Source organism: Pogonomyrmex barbatus, unplaced genomic scaffold (assembly GCF_055798465.1).
Source record: "Pogonomyrmex barbatus isolate J1 unplaced genomic scaffold, ASM5579846v1 scaffold6, whole genome shotgun sequence".
NCBI lineage: Eukaryota > Metazoa > Arthropoda > Insecta > Hymenoptera > Formicidae > Pogonomyrmex > Pogonomyrmex barbatus.
This window is the reverse complement of record NW_028297160.1, coordinates 1,716,092-1,739,944: the sequence shown is the minus strand read 5'-3', so window position 1 is coordinate 1,739,944 and position 23,853 is coordinate 1,716,092.

Here is a 23,853-nt window from a genome sequence, read left to right as displayed (position 1 = left end):
TCGCGGCGGTTCGCCACCCACGTTTCCACCCCCGCCGCCTACCACAAAGCGGACACATACACTGACGGTTCGCCGCTTGTACGGTGAGCTGAACTCAGCCCCCGTGGGGGTTGGTTGGTGCCCTCCCTTTCTCTCTCCTACGTTCCGTGTTCGTTCGTCCCTTCTCTCCATCCCTGCATCTCTTTCCTTCTCTTCTCTTCCTCCCCCTTCACACACTCTCTCTCTCTCTCTCTCTCTCTCTCTCTCTCTCTCTCTCTCTCTCTCTCTCTCTCTTGTGCGCGCAGTTCGCCTAGATACGGGGTAGCCAAAGGGGATTGGGGGGACGGGGGTTGGTGCTGCCGCTGCTGCTCGGTATAAGCCAGTGCGCGTCAATAACCGTCCATCAGATGTAATAGCTCCCCGAGACACATCGGTTGCATTTAAATGGCTGCTTAGCCGACTCTGTCTCGACGCCGACGTGGATCTATGGAATTCCATCAAGCTCCACGGGATCCCTTATCGTCCTAACCGGGTCGTCGCGTCTCGGTCCAAGCACCCCCCAGACCCAAACCTCTCCCCCGTCTACTCCTCTTTCGCCCATCCGCTTGCTACTGCGATTTTCTTTGCTGTTCCTAAGGAGCGCGCGCGTTCGCGGTTACTTTCTTTCTCCCGGAGAGGAAGGATGAGGGGGACGGGGGGGGGGAAGAATCGGGGAAGAGTCGTTCTACCATTCTGCTTGTGCTCGTTTCTTCCGAACTAGAAGTTCCTTTGTCGAACCACTGGACATTCCAAGGAGAGGAAATTTGATCGACATCCTGCCTCCGACTCCGTGGTTTCTTTCGTCATTCGTTTCTTGAAAAAGGAACAATTTGTATTGATAAAATATGTATTGATAAAATAAAATACTCATAATTTGGCCTAACGTTTTTAAATAACAATTTGAATTTTTAACAAATAGAGTAAATATGTAGAGTGTATCTGAAAATTTTTGTTTCAATAAAATTAAATAGAATTTATTTAAAGTGTAAAAAAGTATAAAAAAGTGTTTACAATTATGTAAAAATATACAAAATTTCAATCTAGATATAATTACCTAATATTGAAATACATTACAATATTCTTCACATATTTTCTCTTTATTTCCTACTATGTTTTTTTTTCTTAAATAAAAAAATCTCTTAAGAAAGACATTATCTTTAATTGATCACTAGAATCCTATATATACAAGTCCAATTTAATCTCCACTTTTAAAAATCAAGATATTAGAACCTAAAATATTATATACATTATTCAAATGTTTACGATAACTTTAATAAAAAGCAATAAAATGTTAATCACTTTCATATTTCCTTTGCAATTAGAGACTCGAAAAACTAACTCAGAAGTCACATCATCTTGCAGTTTACTTTTAATTCTTCGTATCTTCTGAGGCGTGACAAGAAGCGTCCTTGAGTTCCGATGGTCGTTTTTTTCCTCGAGATCGAAGAGTCACGAAGCAGACGGTTGGAGTCAGGGTAACAACCGACGGCACGGGTTAAACCCGCTGACTATGAGGTTCCTTGATTGGCTCCATCCGCAGACCTACGTGCTCGTCACAACAGTTCATTCCGGGGGCGTCCCTGCACCCCAGCTTTCCGCGTCACCCTCGTCTCGAAATATCGGAATTTCCAAGTGAAACGCTCTCTCCTCCCTTCGTTCGCGCGCCCTGAGGGTTTAAACTGCTAAATGGCTTCCTAACACGGAAATGATCGGTGTTGTCGAGTTCATTATCATTTGTTGGTGCTGAATATGTGATTGGAGATTTTGCACGCAATTATTTATCGCATTTCCCTTGGTACAGCGCGTATGCAAAATAAAATTATAAAATTTTATAAAGAGATTTTCGCCGAATTTGTTCGTGATGCTCGTTTAAAAGTTTAATTTTAAATTTTTGAATGCAAGCGTTTAATACGACTTTTAATATCTCATATTATATCGCGTTTTATATGTCATTATAAAAATATAAAATTTATAAATTTGAGATATTTTTAATTTCAATGATGAGGTGAACTTTGGCCATTTTTAACATAGATATTAATCATAAATCTCCTTTATAAAAATATTTTTTACAAAAATGATTTGTTAATAAAAATATATTATTTTTAACTTTAGATTCATCCGCATTTATCAAAACTTAACTAAATTGGATTTAAATTTTTTGGAGTAGTTCTATAATAAGAATTACGCAATTCAAAATATATTCATCAAAATAAAGAAATAAATGTTAATTATTTTCAATATAAGTATAAAATATAATGTCTATAAATATAATGTATAAATGAGAAGAAAATACGTGCATCACGAACAATGCTGGTACAAAAGGGTTAACGATCGAAGTGATCTTTATATGAGCGATACAAGCTTATCCTGGTGAGATTCGCGCGACAATTTACGACGGTATCGTTACGCGTAAAGCGAGCAAAGGGATGTTACATCCAATTCTGTTCGAATTCACGAGGGAGACTCTCGCAAGGACGGGTCGAGCATTTGCAATCCGCGGAACTTGGTGGCCGCATCGGGCGAGAACTCGTTCATCTAGACGACACCCACGGAACTGGGCGACTACTTTCGCGTTATTGCTCAATGTATAATAATTTGGGGGCAGCCCAGCGACGGACACCGTTCGCCTCCCCTCGTGCCGTCCGCGGCGAACTTAATCCCTCGCGGAGGCGGCGGGCGCGAGAAGGGGGAGGAGGTGGTTAGCTGTGCCCGTTTTACCCGCGGCATCGCTCTCTACGGAGGGTCGTCGAGGTAGCGGCGTTCGGGGGACAGAAGTGCGCAGGGGGAGGGGTGGCTACAGGCAAAAGGATCTGCATGGCGGCTCCACCGCGTCGCAAATCACTTAAACTGCGGCTGGAGCGCTACGCGAGGGCGAGCTCGACTCCGGGAAGGGGGGAGGCGGAGGGGGTCGGCTGGATGGTCGAGGATGCAGGGAGACGAGGGAGGGCGTAGGTGGAAGAGGTGTAGGAGGAGGGTGATTATAAGACCGCTCGGGGTTGCTGGCTAGCGAGGTAGTACCATCCGTTATGACTATAAATCTAAGATAACAATAACGTCCCCCGCGCCTCCACGCATCCCCTTCGCTCTTTCTCGCTCGCGCCCCCCGATCCGCCGGTCTATCTTTCTCCTCTTTACCGTCCGCCGCCCCCGCGCTACTGTACCTACCCTTGCTCGTTCGCTCTGACCCCTTTGCCTCTCCTCTCTCGTTTGTCCGGCGGGCATTAATGCCCGCCTGCGCCGAGCTGCTCGCCGGCCATTCGACGCACGTGTCCTGGTCGCTCGCTCGTGCAGCACACACGCGTCATCGTATCGACATTAACGCCACGACATGTTCACCGTTACGTCCGCGAACGCGACGACAGAGACAAGAGTTTGTAGAGGGACGGAGTCAGACCTGATTAGGAGAGTTCCTTTTGCGGAGAGGAGAAACCGTCGAGATGAGAGCGAATGTGAGGTTCTGGCGTAACGTCAACTTGCTGTAGACGGACGTTATTGTACGCAAGATGCATTAGACCTAACCAGACGTAATCGTACAAATCATGTCTACATTTTTCGTCGTAATTAAATGAAATTATCCTGTAGATTTATAGAACGTTATTTTCATTTTTTGAAAATTAAAATATGACAATTCTTTCTTTTTATATTTATCAAAAATTGCTGTATTAAAACATTAAAGTACTTAAATCAAATATGATACATGTGTAGCGTTCTGTATACGAAATTCACTATACAGGAATAAAAATAATATAATGTAAAATATATCTATAGCGGAGCTTTTAAGCTGTTTCGCTCTTTGACAAATATCGATGATACAGTATGTCACAACTTGTTTAATAAATTATGAATGTTACAAAACAGTATGACAACAGCAGTTCTCTGAGTGACGTAAATACTAATAATAATAATGATGATAATGTGGATATTATATCAACTCAAAGGGATATCAATGCGTTTGGATCGACATCAAAACAGGAGCAAAACGAAATAATGCTTCAGGCGTTAATTTTATGGCATATTATAAGGTATATTATCATTATTGTTATTGTTGTTGTTGCGGAATCCTTGTGAATTTTAGACAAATCACGACCAGCCATAACTTAACTCGCATTTTAATGGTGATTGTTAGGAAGCCAATCTTTATCGCATTAGGAAGGACTATGTAATTACACATATGTTTTCGGCCGAATTAAACTCGTTTGTACTGATGCACGCACTGTGCCTAGCCATTTGCGCAACGCACCTGCAAATTTATTGATATTAGAGGCAATGAGCGCTACAGCTGGTGCTGACCGGACCGAACGCAAGCTAAAGCATTATTTCGATAAACACCGGGAAGAAGCACAACCCATATTGTATCACTGATGCAATAAATAAAAGATAATGTAAACTTCATAGCGCAAACTCGAATATAAGTACGAACGATAGCTACGGCTAGTACAGTTGTGTTTGAAGCTATTTATCAGAGTTACTTTATAAGCACGAAAACTGTTAGAAAGAAAATAAAAAGCAACGTTTTAAATCTTTGTGTAGATACGTACTTTTGACGTTATCTCGACTTGATTGTAAATTTTGTATACATCTAATAACTTGGATAATCTGTTTTTAAATGTATTCGTATTCCTTTCACCGGATGGCAGGAAGAAAATCTCGAAAAGAAACGCTAGATATCGCTCATAAAAGCACAAAGGATTAACTCACGTTTGGCAAACTTTGGATACGATAGGCTACGAAGGCTCGAGCTATTGAATTATTTTTTTGCAGCTCCATTTTCGCGCGCATACTCATACACCTTATTTGCCCAATTTCACTCCTTTTCACGTCCTTCTCTCTCCGACTGCAAAGAAGCGCGAAACGATATTTCGCCGCTTGAGTTCGCACATCGCGATAACGCCGTTGATTTAACGTTTACGTCGACAACGCTTTTAATTGGGCTTATTGCCGTAAACAGCGTGCGCGTTAATGAAAAGTACCACGGCACGGCATTACTATTCGGTACATTAAGTCGCCAAATGAAATTCACAATCGATGACCGCGCTGGACCGTCGGCGAAAGAGTAATAATGCATCGCGATAAATATGTATACGAGTTTATCGTAATAATGAGTTCACTGATTCCTGGCACACAGAGGGAGAGGGACACAGAGGTAGGCGGGATTGGCCGTGCAGGACGGCGCGTCCGGGCGGCGGGGGGCGGAGGGGGTGGCGGTCGAAGTTGGGTTATTTTATTGGGAATTTTGGCGAGTCGTCGCTCGAATTTGCGAATCGCGCCTGTTCGATAGCTTTCAAAGGTAAATTAATATCGCGCCATGAACACGTGCCCATCCGATGCACTGATGAGCTTAATGAGAACGGAAGTAAAGAGCCGTGGATAAATGTTACTTTGATCAGGCACTAATTGGGCTTGCGGGCTAAACTCTAATTGTCCGTGAGCTCAAAAGGCAGCGAGCGGAGGATATTTCGACGAATTGATTTTGGCAGAAATAATTTCGCGCGATTCTCGCGTACAAGCCGGCCGCCGTTTATGCCGTTTGCGAGACACAGGGGTTAATCCGAGGGATGGGCGTGGGAGGACGGCGCGGACAGAACGTAGTGGGTGCAACGTGTCCGTCCAGCAATAAGGAAAATGTAGGAATGAAGAGCCGTTTGGGTACATCTGCTGCTGCGTCGTCCATCACGTCCGTTCTACCGGGGCCAGCTAATACACGTATAATTACTCCTTTCTAAGATTTATTTTAATTAGCCCCTATATCTTCTCTAACGACCAGCGCTCTGATTTAGCACAAACTGTTTCATCCCTACCTAACGGCGTGGTGTAACGTCTCCAGCGGCCTGAAACCCTTTTACGACTACGATCCCCCCTTAGTCCGCTAAACCGGTGGTCTTGTTGTCTATCGAGCGACATGTTAAAAACTGGAGCGATACGTTTGCTCGCAAGGTCGAGATAAGTCTGAGTATCGCGACGATATAACGATAAAACGGTCATAAATACAACATTCTGATTCTTTATTAATTATCCAGCACGCTAAAGCGAGCGATATATCATGAATGTTAACTCGTTGCACGAGAACACCAATGTATTAAATGTAAAGTTTTTTATTTTATAGAAGTTGTAATTTAACTATATTTTGCCATTAAAAATGTTTGATGTCACAAAAGTTTTAGGTGAGCCAATTGAATCTAGACAAAATCTGTGCGCATCTTTCACAGATATTTGTTCATTCAGCTAACTTTAAGAAATATAATTTAAAGAACATAAATATGACTGAAGCGCATATTTTAAATTTGTTGATGTACGTTCTTTTATTTTTAAAAAAATTTTAAAATCATTTATTTATTTAGAAATATGAATAGAAATAAGATTTACAGAAATATTCTAAGACTAAGATAAGACTACGATTCTAAGTGAGATCAAGTTTGAAATAAAATTGTATGATATTTTGATAATTATTTTTTATTGTAATATTAGTACAGAAACTCCTAGATGCTATCGCACCGTTTGTATTGCAAAATTTATTTCTCTAGAGTCAAGATAATTTATAATGTTCTTCTTTCTTTAAAATTTGCTCCTTCAAGGCCAGTTATAACAGTTAACGATTTAACAGACGCTAACCCCGCACTGATAAACTCAGTCGATTAACGGCGTCGGTTATTCGCGACGGTGTGCGACGCGGCGCGCGATCGGTGTTCCTAAGGGTAGCACTAAATCAGCCTCTGACGTCCCGGCTCGGTCTTAGCTCGGTTTTCGCCGGTAATATTGTTATCATTAGTGATTAGGAGCGGCCGTCGGCGGTGAGGGTGCGAGTTAACCAAGAAGACGGGGAAGCGGAGGGCTGGGTCAGGTGAGGGGGTTTGAGGAGAGGAGGCCCTCTTCGTTAGCCGTGCTCGTTGGGTGGCGTGGCCCGCTCGCTCCATTAACCCGTTCATAGGCGATCCAGCGTCGTGGCGTCGTCTCACACTCCCGTAAGCCGGCAGTAAATCACCTCCGGCTCCTGCCGCCACCCTCTGCGCCCAATTCTCTCCCTCCCTCCCTCCCTCCGTCTCACCCGCCGTCTTCCGTCTCTTCCTCTACCGCCTCGGAAACCGTGGCGGCGCGCAAACCCGAAACTCAAGCCAAACATACGAACAACCAACGTCGAGTCGCGCGCGGGGGTGTAAGATCGTCTGCGAAATCGTAATCGCCGTAAACCTGAGGACTTAGGCGGTCGAGACCACGGATTCGCTATCTGCACGCGTATACACATGTACGTGCACACACACGTCGAGAGACGAAAAGGCGCGTGCGCGCGCGTGTTACGGTTGCTTCTCGCAGTGTAAACGGAGAACATTCGGGCGCGGGCAGGATGAAAGAGTGAAAGAGAGAAACCGAGAGATATAACGCCAACGAAGGGGAGGAATGAGGAGAACATCGGCGGTCTCTAGCCTAAATCTATATTTCCACCGCCCATATTCCCGTATCTGTTCATCTGGTACCGGCGACCTAACCGTAGCAGAAGCGTTTCGCGCCACCTTACCCCTTCCGTCCCGTACTCGTTCCACTGCACGGTGAGAGTTAGCGAGAAAGAGAGAGAGTGAGAGAGGGGGGGGGGAGAGAAAGGGGGAGATCTCGCTACCTCTCCATGCTCTCAAACAACCACCTACGCCTCGAACTCGCACCCTCTTCTGCCACCACCTCTCTCCCTCCTCCGCTAAGCGACAAATCCTCGTGGTGCTCCTACGGACCGGTACAGCGCGACGGCACGAGCACATTTCCCTGAAATACGACGTCCCCGGGAGCATAAACGCCGTTACTATTCCCACAAGTTGTAACTGGTGTTAATTATTGACTTGATATATATAATACACACACACGCGCGCGCGCGCGCGCGCATACACGCACGCACACACGCACACACATATTATATATATATCTATATATATATATATATATATATATATATATACTGAACCAACGAAGCGACTATGGACGCGCGGGGATGGGCGAGCACCCATGGCACAGGGGCGAGTTTGCACAAGCGGAGTTATTCGCGCGCGACACTCCCTGCCGATATCTGATTATCGTCCGTCTTTGGTGCGATAGCGCAAATAATTAAACGTTCCGCGGCTTTCCCCTGTTTCCCTCCCCCCCCCCCCCCCCCGTTTATATTGGATGCTCCCGTTGTGAAACGGGAAGCGAGCGGGATCCGGGGCTTTACTGCGATGTTTCTTACTTTTGGTCGCCGTCATCGAAGTTCAATCGAGCATTGAACTTGAATATTTCATGTTTCGGACATAATTCAGACCTATCATCCCTTATATTACCTCTAACTACTCCTTAAAAACATTTTATATAAAGTGCTATATTATTGCTATGTTCCGATAATAATATTTTATAATAAATAATTGTTTCGAGATAAGAGTGTTTCTCCTTAATATTAAAAATTTACTAAACTGTTTATGTAATTAATTGATAATATCAGACGAATCAATTGATAAAAATACATATAAAATAAAAATTATTAATCATTTGAAACAATAAGTAATAATAATAGAGAAGAAGAAGAATTAAATCACATTGTAAGTATAAATATTGCATCCAAAAAAATGGTGATGCATTAACGAAGAGATTAATCTGCTGCGTAGATTTATTTAGTGAAATACACCGTCTGCCTTTAACTGCTTTCTTCACAATCATACTCCGCCGGATCTTTTGTAACCCTCCCCTTTTTACGCACGGTAAATTTCTCGTGGGCCACGTGGGACAGATGCCTAGGAGCTTACCCCATGATGACGCCGCAGAAGCCACGCATTCCGCGTGGCTGTCTCGAGTGTCGTCGCGCGCTGAAGGGAACATTAACCGAGGATTTACGAAAACAGGCAGTCGGAAAAAAGGTCCGAGCCGGCCATCGCGCGTACATTTGCGAATATTTCCCCGACGTGCGTGATTTTCATTTTTTACAAAAGTAGGAGGAAACGCCTCGGTGGAAGAAGGTTGGAGAGAATGCCGTGAACAGCGGACGCGTATTAAAGGATTTATTAAAGGATCTCTGCATATCGTGTATTAAAGATGCTCAAGTCAGAATCTTTATTGCGATATATTTTATTGCTGTAAAATGATTTTGATATATTCAATAAATGTCACATTACAGATATAATTTAATTAGTTCATCAATATGTTTGTTTGTTATTATTGTACATTATGTAATATCATAAAATTAATAAAACAGTTTAATTCAATTAACACTTAGCAGATCAGTCAGGTTATCCTCTGATTTGATCATTTTTTTATATAGATGCGTTGATATGATTTCGCGAAAACTGATTCGCAATGACGGTGCGAGTTACTAAGTACCCGATATCACAACGGTGGCAGAACAAGGGTGAGTTAACGCGAAGAAAGGGTCGATGCAAACTGAAAGTGTCGTAGGAAGGGGGCGTACCGCGGCAGACAAAACGGTGCCTGCAGACGCTGGCTGTTAAGCAGTAAGCATGAAAGATGGTGATGCCGCCCGAGGGAACTCCTTCCGCTACTTTCATTATTAAAGGTCCTTTCATAATTGACGGACTTGCCACGCAGTTTTCAGTGGAACTCGGCGCCGGTCTCTCGTGAAACCATCCCACCGACCGACGATGCTGCAAACTTTTTCAGTGTCTCCTCGAGTGTACCAAGCATCGAGTGAATCGAAATTGTGAATTTGGTTGGATACGAATACGCATCCCCGATTGCCCGATTTATCGCGTATCTTTAACGCGCAATGTTCATTTCTACATGGAAAATCTACAAGAAAATTATATTCATATAAGAAAAAATAAATTTGTGAAAATAAATTTACTGTTATATATGTATATATATTTTCTTTTTCTGATATTAAAGTGATGGAAAAAGACGGACAATTACAATTATAATTACAATTTATTTAAAAGTCGCATTATAAATTATATCTTTTATTAATTATAATAAATATAATAATGGAATAATGTTACATTTGCATATTACAATAAAAAAGCTAAAGAGACATCAATTAAGATAAAATTCATGGTCTGTATAATAAAGCAATTAAATGTTATAATCAATATTTTTATTATATCATTCCAAATATCGGTAATATAAAGTTTTTATAAAGCGATCCACAATAGAAATTTCAATTTTACGCATTCTCGAAAACAATTACCGCCTGACCACAAATAAATCTGTTCGTAGAATAGGAAATACGTATGTATACAAAACGACCGATCATAGAGGGCAGTTCGTTTGTCGTTTCGACTTGTTTCTGGAGAGGGAAGCTACCTTCTAAGCAGACGAATCGTGTGTATGGAAGGGCCCCCGCCTACGCATTCCCTGCCATCCGTAGGAAGCATCCGGCTAAATTGAAAGTTCCGTCTGAGAGGGAAATACATTTGTAAATGAAACAGGAGTCGCGAGCGTATGCCAGCAGAAGCCTGCGGCTATTCAATCTAACCAGGGCACAAAGCTAATAGAAATCCTACGTCTTTCGCATAAAGGAAACCGTGAAATAAAATCGAATGTGAATCCTCTTGCGCGGATTACCAATAACTTGAGCGCTCGCTCGCGAGATTCGCGAAATCAACTCAACCCGCGGCCGTATGTTTGCCAATCGTAACGTTGCCGATCGTATGAAAACAGATTTTGAAATTTAGTCTTTGTCCGATATTTAGAGGTTCTCTAGAAAAAGGTAAGTAATCAAGAAATTTATTGAATTCTGATAAACTATCATAGAATAAAATTAATATTTTATGAAAGTAAATATTAATTAATAAATTTAATAAGTATTGATGGATAGCGTATCTTTCATCACAAAAATTTGATTAAATAAATAAAAGATACTTTTCATTTCACTTATATTTATGTATAACGTATACATATTAATGTAATAAAATAATAAATAATTAGTTATTCTATTGTATAATTGTGTTGCCATCGCTTGGATATCTTTCTGATTTTTTAATCGCACATCTATAGCATAATATTTAAATCATAGTTAATTACCATCATTACGCAGTAATCACTGAAATAAAGTGATCGCATGACACAGCATTTCTAAGATTTACATATAATGCTGATTTTATGATAAATAAATAACAAGCTAGAAGTATAATTGTATAAAGCTATAATCGGCTAAAAAAATTCACGATTTTTTGTAAATTAACGCAACATACGAATCTTGGCAGAAAATTTTATAGATTATCAAAATACAAACTGTGCTGAGCAGATATTAAAATATTAAATTACGATTAATTACAATTATGTCTAACACGAATTAAGCACGTCACAATTTCATTATTTCTTCAGCCACAGCATTCGATTAATAAATGAAAAATTGCATAAAATGACGTTATAACGATTTTATTAATACTATGTGATATCATCCAATCAATAAACTTGAATTAAGATGCATTGGATTATCTAAAAGTATTATAAGTATTCAGGATATAATGTTGCGGTTGGTTGCGGGTATCGCAATCAAAGTTACGTAAAACCTATATTGCCGTCATACCGCTGACCAGCCAGATCCCAAGAATTCTGGCTAACTCGATATTTATAAAATGTAATATTAAAATAAATTTAACTAAAGGCACAATGCGTGCCCTTGCCGATTGCAATGAATTCATGTGCAATGCGATAAGGATGCTGACACGCGATAACACCGTGTCGAAACGTCGACCGAGTCAAAATAGCGTTTCGACACGAGGACACGCCGAGGCCGCATAATCGCATGCACAAGCACGCGGATTGATAAAAAGGAAATAAAAGTGAATAAGGCCGTTCACTTAGTTTAATCGGCTCGCCTAGATTAATTAGCTCATTCGGCTCACGTGAATAATTCTAATAAGCCAGTAGCGTCCGTCATATAAGTAATGCCGAACAATTCAAGTTGCGTCAAGATCTAAATCAAAAGATTGAATAACAAGTATTCTTTTGAATAAACGATTTATCTATCAAAAAGTGTAATGAAATGTTTGCCTATGGCCTTCTCTTTAGATCAGAATCTCCCCTTGTGCCGACGGGCACAACAAGAACATTTTAAGTGGATATGTCTTGCAAAATGCATATGTTATTGATAAACGCGCATTTTTTTTTTAGTATTTAGATTACATTATTCAATAATTTCATATGTCGATCTGCAAAATTAGTTTTATTGAAATTTGTGGGATTTCAAAATAAAATGTAAAAAATATATATATTAGATTTGAGCGTTGTCGAATAAATAATATCGTCGTAAATCACTACACACACACACACACACACACACACACACACCACACACACACACACACACACACACACACACACACACACACACACAAAAGAAAACTTACTTATTAATAGCATATATATATATATATATATATATATATATATATAGCATAGATGTAACGTTTTTATAACTTAAAATCCAGTGTCATTTCAGATTTATTCAGATTTTATCCATTGCGCTAATTTATAAAATATTCTGAACATCAAGCGGATCATTCTTTTTTATGTAATTTTTTTGTTATGTAATAAAATGCGCATTGTATACAATTAATATCGTGAGTGTTACAAAGACTACGATATACTAATGTTACATAATATTCTAATGTTCTAATGTTCTGATAAGAGAGAACGAAAAGACTCAAAAAGGCATCAAGAGACGAGGCAGCGATTATAGGATAAAAATATTTATTATTTTATTTGTTATCTATAAAGCGCTATAAATTTATAATTATTATAGATATATGTACTTATTTTTATGTATTTATCCCTTCAGGCACATTAGCGTACATATATACATTTCGTTTAATATTTCTGACAAAGAGAAAATAATATAGCAAATTAATATTTATTACAGTACTTTTAACTATTTATTTAAAAATTTGGTCCGTTTTTATTTAATTTTTCTCTATGATTTTAAATTTAATAAAATATAACTAAACAAACATTTAAATACTTTTTCTAATTTAAAAAATTTATTTCTGAAGAAGTTAATGGTTTTGAGCGTTATTTTAAAATAAATTTATTGTTTGCAATAAAGTCTTCGCTTCAACGCATCGCATCAGTGAGTGATAAATTATACTTTATTTTAGTTTAAGAGATAATAATCTGTGAAAATTGTATTAGATAAACATGCAGATATATGTATCGCGCATTAATCATATAAAAATATTGTAGATAACTAGAATATTTTGATTCATTAAAATGAATAAATTAAGATGATCTAAGAACAATTTTTAATCCTATATGTACTATTATTGTGCCGAATTTATTGTGCATATTCAGTGCACATTTATCACACATACTTAAACGCATTAAGTAAGAAATATTAAACATACGTTAATTTATGGATACATTACTTTAATATTCGTGGTACATTTGCAGATTTATTTCTGCGATAATACTATTACGCGTCGCAATTCCCATTTCCGTATCTCGATTCGGCGAAATTCCAAAGTCGCGGAATATCCGTCTAAGTTCGTGCGGAGAAATTTCGAGAGGAGAGAAACACGGACCCGCGATCTTCGTGATTCTCGACGAGATCGATCGAGAATTCTTTTAGCGTGAGAGCTCGCCCGTTTCAGGAGGAATTAAGGTTAAGATTTAATTTCTGATTAGGCGGCATCGTGCTCTCCCGCGGGAGCAATCTCGCTCGGCCATTGTGACTGACAGAAACGCGCGATTCCACGAGATGGAAGGACCGACCGGCATACGAATCGCCTGCTTTAACCACTTTCAGCTAGCATTTCGACTAATAACGACTAACCCGCTAGCAGCATTCTACCTATAATGTTATGCGCTAGCGCGAATCTCCCATCTCCTTGTATATACATATACATGTAGGAGCTTAACGAAGGCACGGATTTCCTATCCGTTGAAGAAGCAGCTTCTTATCGTACGGCCGTCTGCACCTTCTCGCTGCAGCGGTTTTGCAGCGCGAATGACGACAATGCGAAGCTTATACCACTTTTAGTGGACAATGAAATTTTCGTTATTATCACGGAAATGAACTAAACATTCGTCACGGATTCATCGCAGTAAATTCGAAATCACATTCGGATTTTTAAAATACATAAGGAATATATGTGCAAAATATACATGATTCAAGCATTTCATCATAATTTATTATTAATTGCATTTAAAAATACATATTAAAATACGTAATTGAAATTTGAATCCTGTTTGTATCTAATAATAATGTTTACGTCTGCACAAAAAAAATTAATAATCTTAAATCAAGGCTATATATTCTCATGTATAAGCAAAAATATAATCTTCTTAGAAAAATTTTAGTCTTGATTTGATTGAATTTGCATTGATGCAAGTATAAATATATTCTTATATATTCGCAAGAATATTATAATCTTCATATAGATTCATATTTTCTTCTTCAAATTTTTTTAATCATCAGTTGAGCCAAAGTAATATTCGCATCAATACAAATTCAATCAAATCAAGAGTAAAATTTTTCTAAGAAAATTATAATATTCTTGCTTATATATGAGAATATATAATCTTAATTTAAGACTAATTTTTTTCCTGTGTAGATTTATTTGTATAAACATTGTTATTAAATACAAACAGGATTCAAATTTCAATTATATATTTTAATATGCATTTTTAAATGCAATTAACAGTAAATTATGGTGAAATATTTGAGTTATGTACATGTTGTTCATCATTTATGTGTTTTATGAGAATATTTATCTTGATGATTTAATATCATTTACCTTTATTTTTTTTCTATGTAGAGATACGAATTGCATAAGACAATACGAAAATCAAGAATTAAATTCTTGAAGTTATATATATAGTCTTTCAGTATTTAAATTTCATTCTTATCTTCTTCATTTTCTCTCGAAAGTTTTATAGTAGACGTCAATAGTAGAACGTCATGAGACTTTCGGAGCAGGATGCACAAATGCGTGGATCCTCGATGGAAACAGACCGGAAGTCCAAAGCGGGGATAATATTGCGATGTGCGGTCGAGGGAGCGCGGTGCGAAATTAAGATTCCAAGGAGGACGAGTATCTGGGATTTCGGTATTAGACTAACGCGGGCTTAAGTCTTCAAGATAATTTACCGTTCAAACGTTAACCGGGCACGGGTTCCTCCGGTCGGATGCGCGGGCGGATGAGAGAGAGAGAGAGAGAGAGAGAGAGAGAGAGAGAGAGAGAGAGAGAGAGAGAGAGAATAAGAGAAGAGACGAGGAGTGAGCAAGAGCAAGAGAGAGAGAGAGAGAGAGAGAATGAGGAGGGAGAAAGGGAGAGGGTGAATGAGAAAGGGGGAGCGAAGAAAGGAGAGTAACGTTCTCCTGGGCCTGACAACGCCACGACGACTCCCGGCTCCCGAGCTTTTTACCCTCGCTGCCGGTGACACATTTCTTGATTTTCAGAACAATGGCGCCATGCGGCAAGGAGGGTGTGTAAGACCGCGTGGTAAACAAGGTAGTACACGTACCTGGCAAGTAAGTACATGAAGCCGACCGGCGTGGCGCGGCGCGGCGCGGCGGCGGCGCGGCAGGACGACGAGCGTGGCGTGGCGATTCGAAATGCGCATCGCGTACCGTAACGCCGTTCCCCCGGCGCTCGTAGAATCGAACACGGTGGCCTCGTGAAAATTCGCGGAGGAAAGCACGGCGTGGAGGGATGCCTCGTGCAGGGACCGGGATCGTGGAGGACGACCTTTTTAAGAACTGTGCAAGCGAAAGGATCTCCAGGGCGACTCCGGTATTCCCTTTACGTTTTCCGTATCTACATCGGAATTCCCTTCTCTTTGAATGCGAACCAGGGAAATGATGTCCGGGGAGTATCGAAGTCATCGAAGAGCCGAGGAATATTTATTCGACGTTATTTGGATTCGGATTATGGCAGCCTGTAACGGTGGTGCTGAACCTGTGTGGAGAATATGTGTTTGCTATTACTAGCGTTCCCTTTGACTCTCTTTGGGAGTCGGTATGTCTTTCTCATTGGCAATTGTCGGCGTCAGTGAGGTGGAATTCTAATAGTGCGGATTTTAATTAGATTAGAGTTAATTAGATTGTTGCGTTATATTCAGCGTTCATGTAAGCGCAATTAAATTTTGCGCAATTAATTGTTTAGGTATGAATCGGATCGAAATGTCTTTTTGGGAAACCAGTGGATTCGTATCGTTAATAACCAACCAATTACCATTTGCTCCTAATTTTCCGAATATACAATTAACGGCCGATTACACTCGCGGTGAAAATCGGAAGTCGGACAATGCCCGACACTACTTAAGATTCGGACATGCGATATCAAGAACAAGAAGTACCAATGTCCTTCGCGCAAGATCCAGACGAAGCCGACAATGCAATCCGTGCGCTCGATATCGTCGTTTTATCTCAGAATTGACAAGTTCTACGCGGATAATAAGAGAAAGGAGCAAACGAATAAGAGAGAGTGAACGAGAGAGAAAGAGGAGTTGAAGGACGTGGTATTAGTGTGGAAGAAAGGGAAGAAAGAGCGACAGACGTCTCGTTCTGGCCAGACGGTGGACGGAACCATTCGCAAGAGACTCCTGCAAGCGAAGGGATGAACTAGCACCGGATGATTATTTCGTGGATCTCCGGGATTGAATCCGCGTTGGAGGGTGCTTGAGGGTGCGTCCAGGCCTTCCAGAATGAGAGTCCGTCGACTCGGCTTTTCATCCGGTACGACCTTCCAGCACCGACTGCGACCGCCACTCCCGGCACACGGGGATGTCACGAACCAGCCCGATGCCGTCGACGCTCCCTCGCGTCCCCTGTCTTCTCCTCTTTCTCGTCGCAAGCCCGCTGCCACCCCCGAAGAAGCTCTTTATCTAACCGCGAATAATCGGACAATTTTCCACGTCACCGCGCTCGCTCGTCTTGCGACAAGCACTCGCCGCGTCTATCCCCCCTCCCCCCCCCCCCCCTCCTCCCTTCTAGCTTTTGCGAGAAGGAAAAAGGGAATCGAGGATGCCGAGAGGTTATCGTGACACTCGTCACGATTCCACGGATGCTGTGAACTCACGGCTGCTCGAAAAGCCATCAGTCTTGTTGCTCGGGAGTGAAAGAAAGTGTATGACAAGTATATATAATGCTCTAGCATCATCGGATGTGCGTGATGTTAGATCATATTAAAAAGCTATATTGAAAGACTGATTATAAAATTAACGTTTGTTTCAATAAATGAGTTGAATTATTCATCACAAGAAGTTATAAGATTTTTGTAAGTTAAATTTTACAAATATAGAACAAAATAATTATAATAAATTCTCTCAATAAATCTTGTTGTTTTATATAATTATTACTTTTTAATAACTTTAATTATTAATTTATTTAATAAATATTTAATGTAGAATTTAATTTCTTCCTTATTTACTTAATAACATAAAGTACATATTCTAAGTACATATTCTTGCTTCCTAATTTAAAAAATTTTGTATTACTTTATATTTAAGTTTATTACATAAACTAGGAAAAATTATCTTTATTACGTAATAAAATACATAAAAGTATAAATAATAATAATATACACAAACATTTTTCAAATATAATAAGTATACCAAGAAAATATTAAATTAAATATAATATAAAAAATGGGAAAAGACAGTTTATCAGTACGTTTCTCCTTTTAAGCTGATATATTTCTTGCTCATGTTCCTTCGATGAACGAATGGTAAGAAAAGCGTAAGATACATTCGAGTAGGCGTTAAAGAAAGTTTTCTCCGTCCTTAACGTGGATTCGACGTCCCGGGAAGAACGCGACCTAAATTTTAATCAGCCCGCTAGAATATCTTCTGCCCCAGTTTCGAAGTGCAGATTCGCGTTCCGGAGTGTCAGAGTGAATCAGTCAGGGGGTCGAAAGACGCGGCGCGATTCTATTTAGCGGCACGTCGTTTGACGGGGTTTATTGGGGGTGCAACAGGTCGGGTTAGACTGGAGTGTGTTCTCTCACCACCATCATTAGTCAACGTCACCACCCGGCTCTCTCACTGTGTACCTACCTCCACGCTCGGCTCCGTTCTCTCTGTTCCACACTCCCGTCCTTTCCTACCCGCTCTTCGTCTCTCTGTCTCCCTCTGTATCTATTACCGGTATAACGTCGACTACTAAATCGCCCGGCGCCTCCACCAGCCGCTCGGTCATGCGTGTGGCTTCACCTCGAAATCGCGGAAACGTTTCGTAACGCTTCGTTCGACTAACTGTTTCACTGACGCGATTCCGATTGTAAAACAGAGCCGCGTTCACACATGTATTTAAAATGTGCGTTTCTTATCTTTAAATTGAAAGTTGGAGTGGTGCTCGTGTTGGAAGAAATATATAATTCTTCAAGTAGAAAAAAATTAATTATGTTTGTACAATTGACTACGTTGAGAAGTCGGAATTTGTTAACGTTATAATTAATTGAAAATATTATCGATTAGATTTACTCTTATTTTTGCAGTATAAAAAAATAATGATATTTAGTGTAAATTTAAAGATCAAATACATACATCACACAATGCAAAATACGTACTAAGAACATTAACTCAAATTGACACCTTTTTTATAAACGATTTCTTACGTTATCGATTATCACACAAATGCCATATATCATTATAATTATTTGCATTCTGTTGCTATCGAAATTATTTTTAAACTGTTTCTCGACGATTCAGATTTCGGCAGGCAGATACTCGTAATACTCGAAACAGTAACTCGTAGCTTTCCAACGCGATCGCCACCGAAACGTCTTGCCAGACGTGCGATTATTAAACCATGCACCAGATATCGTAACACCGGAAAAGCAGTAACAACGATACCATGAGCCTTTCCCTCGTCGGATCGCGTAATCCCGGCTGGATCATCCTATTGTTGTTTAGCCCACGTGTGGATACGAGCTTCGGAGTTTCACGAGAAGCCACCATCACGCGTCCCCCCCCTCTCTCTCTCTCTCTCTCTCTCTCTCTGCCTCTCTTTCTCTGTTCTAGTCATATTTCCCGCGGTTCCTGCGTATTCTCTCTGCCCCCTCGGGTAAGTATAAGCTCTTTCCAACAAATCCACCACCTCATTTAGTGCCACACTAGGGATTAGCACGAAAGCCTTCTTCTTGTGTCGCGCAACACGTCTGACCACGTATACGCGCTCGCTACTGTATGCTAATTCTTCGCGGCCGCCCGTAATAACCGGGACACATTCTAATTTTCCTACCCGCAAAACCAGTCGGCTGCGAGCGTCGACGTTACTCCTTAAACTTTCTATGAATACACCCATTCTTCCTGCACATATCCCAGTTTAGTGGATAACATTGTGTACTTTCGATTTTGCATGTGTGTTAATAATTTTAAAATGGTCCCCGGTTGTTTTTGCCATTGTCATTTTACCGCGAATGGATAACATTTATTTTTGTAAATACTGTTTGATAATATTTATAGTAAATTTCAATATGAAAAATATATATATACTAATAATTAGAAATTGCACTTGAGTTTTGCACCAGAAGATTTAAAGAATTATCTAAATTTTCTTATTCTGACTAAGCATTTTGTCAATATTTAAATATGGAAAATTGCGAACATCAATGTCAATCATACGCGATGAATGTACAAATATAGATGATAACATTCGTGGAAGTTTCTATGTTTAAGGAAAGAATGAGACTTGAATGTATGATGAAACTTGATATTAAAACGATAAAAACATGGATGATCAAATTTAAGAGTAAATGAATTAATTTTTCATTGCAACAGTCGTGCAATACGCTTTTTGCCGAATAAAACTAGACTGTTGAAAAATGTGATAAGCTGTTCGGCAGTGCGATGTATTTTGTTTAAAGAATTTAAATATAAGCTGACCATTATTAATCCGATCACCGTTGTATTCCGATTATTACTCATTTTCCCCGAAAATTTAAGGTCATAATTTGTATGACTATCGAGAGAATTACAATCAATAATTGGAAATGTCATCACGCGTATATCGTACAAATATTAATTTTATTTTGTGAATTTTTTCACGAATTGTGAAATAAATATTTTTAACACGCTTGTTAGTTGAATTATTGACAACTTTGGATAAAATAAATTAAAAACTTTTTAAAAATATTTATCGTTATAAGATGTGTACAGTATTTTACTAATTATGTTGATACATATTTAATAACAAAATTTTTATATAATGTTTCTTTTAATTGTAAAAAATCACAAATGTACAAAACTATGCAACATTAACTGGTTTATCCTACACAGTGTATTTATTACGGTTTCCGTAATCTTTTCTTGGAATTCCTATAAATGTAAAATGTGCTCTGCTTTATTCTACAACAAGGAAATTCTTGCTAATGCATCAAGCTGATACTTTTGATTCCGTGGACCGACGTGCGGATTTGCACGGGCAGGCTTCGTAAAGTCAAGTAATTCCAACGTGTTCCTCGTGATCGGATTGAGCTAGCCTCGGTGTAGGAAGGTTGAAAGCCGCTGTCAACATCTCTCAGTGGACAGCGTTGTCTGGCCCGTAAACCTTGTTATCAACCACCGGCCATTAGGGGTCCAAGGCGACAAAATGCCGAGCAAAGTGCCATCTTTCCCGAATAATTACGCTCCACATTGTCGATGCTATCGCGGCCCACGTACCTTCCTTATCCGCTTGCTTGAATTAGGAACGCGGGGAGCTTAACAATTTCAATTGAGGGCGTTACCAACGCTTTCTCAAAGCGTGCGCGTGAATTAAAACGCGCTTAAAAGCGCGCGTCCTTAAAAGCGTGCATAAACAGGACAACGATAATGCAATATATTTCAGAGACATTCGGGCGCGCGCTGCGGCGAGTAAACGTTCTCGAAAGCGCGTATTTTAAAGAAAGACTCGTATCTCCGCCTTTATCCCGCTATCTCCCATCCTTTATCTTTAATACGAATCTTCTACAGTGAAATATTATGCATCAAACATTTTTTGCAATAGTCTTACAAAATGTTTCTTATGTGCCATATTAAATACGTAATATAATAATATTTCAAATCTTTTTCATTAAATACTACTTACACGTACTACAAATTTTTAATATAATAACAAATGATAAATATTATAAATAAATGCTACTCATTTTTCGTTGTTTCTAAGTTATACAAGTTTGCCTTTATAATTAAATTAATTTTCAGATGAAATATACTTTGTGATGCAAAATTACTAAAATTAATGTTTAGGAAGAGTCATGCTGATAAAAGTTTATTTACATTGCACGTATAAATGTTTTCAATACAACGCCGTAATAATTTATCGATAATAGATTTATATAGAAATTAGGACATAATATTTTGAGGGCTGCCGCGTTGTTTGAGGATGGCTCGCGCCATTGGCGGCGACGGCGACTGCGACTGCAGCGCGAGGAGGTGGTGGACGGGGTTGGGGGTGCAAACGCCTGTCGACCCATCGCTCATACCACGTTCCTCGTACACACGCTGATCTAGTTGTATTTATGCCGGCAGTGAATCACGTCGAAGGTTTGATTTGTCGATGGCTTTTATGGACGGGAATTAACGCGTGCAGCGCTTCGCATTTTGTTACTGCAAATGCTCACCACCCTTCCTCGCCCCTGTTCAACCCCACTCGCCTGTCCCCATCCTCTTTCGGCTACTCCAACATTTCCGAATGACCGGTAGTCGCTCGATGATTTGTACTTCCACTTTGCCAATTTTTTTAATGCGGAAACAGCGGTCGAACGAGCGCCGTTATTGCGTTGCTTTTTTCAACGCTACGCTTGATCAATAAAGATTTAAATAATTTTTTAGGTACGTGAAGATGACGAATTGCAAAGACAGAATTAATTAAAATGCACGGCTAACAAAGAAATAAGTTCGCTACATAAGTTTAAATGTAATAGCGCGTCGCACAACCTGTTGAGAGATCGATTTGTTGGATTAAACTCAAACAAGATGACTTAGTAAAAATTACTGAAGTTATTGAAGTAACATTATAATGTTTTGCTTTGCAATAATAACATTTGCATCATGAAATATACATTTCATATTAGGATAGATTTTATTTCGTTGATAAAGACATCTGAGAAAGAGAGATGCAATTTTTTCTCATTATTTTCGTTGAAAAACTATTTAAGAGTAAAAAATTTCTGCTTTTTACAAAAAAAAGGATAATTAATATATATTATTATCATACTGTTATTTTTAATAATTTTTAAAAGAATCTGAGATTATGTGATTTTAAGAATAGAATTCGGTGAAATGCCACTTACGTTTTTCTATCATTCGCCCGTGGTATCGCAATAATGTACGCGGACATCTTAATTTATAACTCGCGCTAATTAAAAAGATATATGGCATCCTCCCTTCCGAATAGCCTTTATCGGTACCATTTGGCTTTTCCCGTCCTTTCTCTTCGAGCAAGCGGTCTTCGTCCCTATCACCGCGCGACTGGCAACCCTGTGATGCTACAGAGGGGGGGGGGGGGCGTTTAAGCTTCGAGGAGGAAAGCTCCGAAAGAAACTGGACGACGTTCGCCCCTTCGACCACCGTGGATCAGACTCACCCCCTTTCCCACTACGCGTCCTTACGGCGCGCATCGAAAAGACCCATAAAACCAAGTGGGGTGGAATAACAATAAACTATCCTTATAAATCTTAGCCTGGGACACCGGGCGGTTTCGATAGCGCGACCGATTATCTTGGGAAATGCGTTTTCTCTCGCGAAACAGAAACTCGCTACAAGATTATGGCCACGAAAGGGAGGAAAAGACTTAAACGAACGTTAACAGGCTTGATTTGCTTAATATTTACGAGTTGTTAAAGTGCCCAATAAATCTTTCATATAGCTTATCCGCTGTAAATGAGAACAAGGAAACGGTATCTTTTATTAAAATAAAACTGATTAGTCTATAATAAGGTTTAAGGTTATATTAATAAGATTTTTATTGCATTTGTCTTGTATAAATTTCAGTTTAAATGCTTGATAAATGTTACAATTTTTCACGCGTGGTATACAAAACATTTTTAATACGATTCTAAAATTTTTGTGCAATGTAGATTACAGTATATAAATTACAACGCGAATCATACAGGAACTGTATAATCGTGAAAAATATTTTTAATATTGCTTATTTTCTTCTATATCTATTGCGTCAAACCTGACGCATTGTTTTATCCGGATAATTATTTTTACTAAATATTATATTTTCATAAATATTAAGAATTATTTCGAATATATGTACAATTCATTGATCTTGCAGTGTGAAAGAATGACTAGTAGCATGCTTGAAAAAAAGTTTGCTTACTCGGCATCCCTGTTTCTCATCACGAGTTATGACTATCCGACGAGCGAATCGCGCGACAGACCCGCGTGTTTGATTTCCATCTGTTGGCTGAACCCGGCGGCTCTGCGGAGGGAAATAAAATAATCGACGTCGCGTCAGTTTCGATCGAGCGCCGGCCCCGTACCACCCCATCCGCCCATCGAGAGCCGCCGCTGCCGCCACCCCTCGCGAATAGTTCGGAGGTATAATATGCGGTGCTCACGGTGATTTATAGGCGCGTGATATTTCGATACAATGGCAGCAGCGGTGGCGGCGGTGGTGGGATCCATGGGAAGGGGTAGAAGGAGAGGACCGCGGCAGAAATGGGAGACAGAGAGGACAGAGCCCTAGAGAGAGAGGGAGAGAAAGAGAGAGAGAGAGAGAGGGTAGCTTCGGGCTGAGAGGTTACCAATGTGTGTCGAGCTTGCAAAATGAATGCCCACGTTTCTTGCCCCGTGGACTCTATCACGCTGCTACCATACACGCCCCGCCTGCTGCTTGGCTGCTGGCAGAGGGAACGGGGGGTACGGATCGGGGCAGGAGGAGGCTCTCACTTATCTCGCGGTCCGTAAATAATAAAAATATAGACATTACGCGACCGT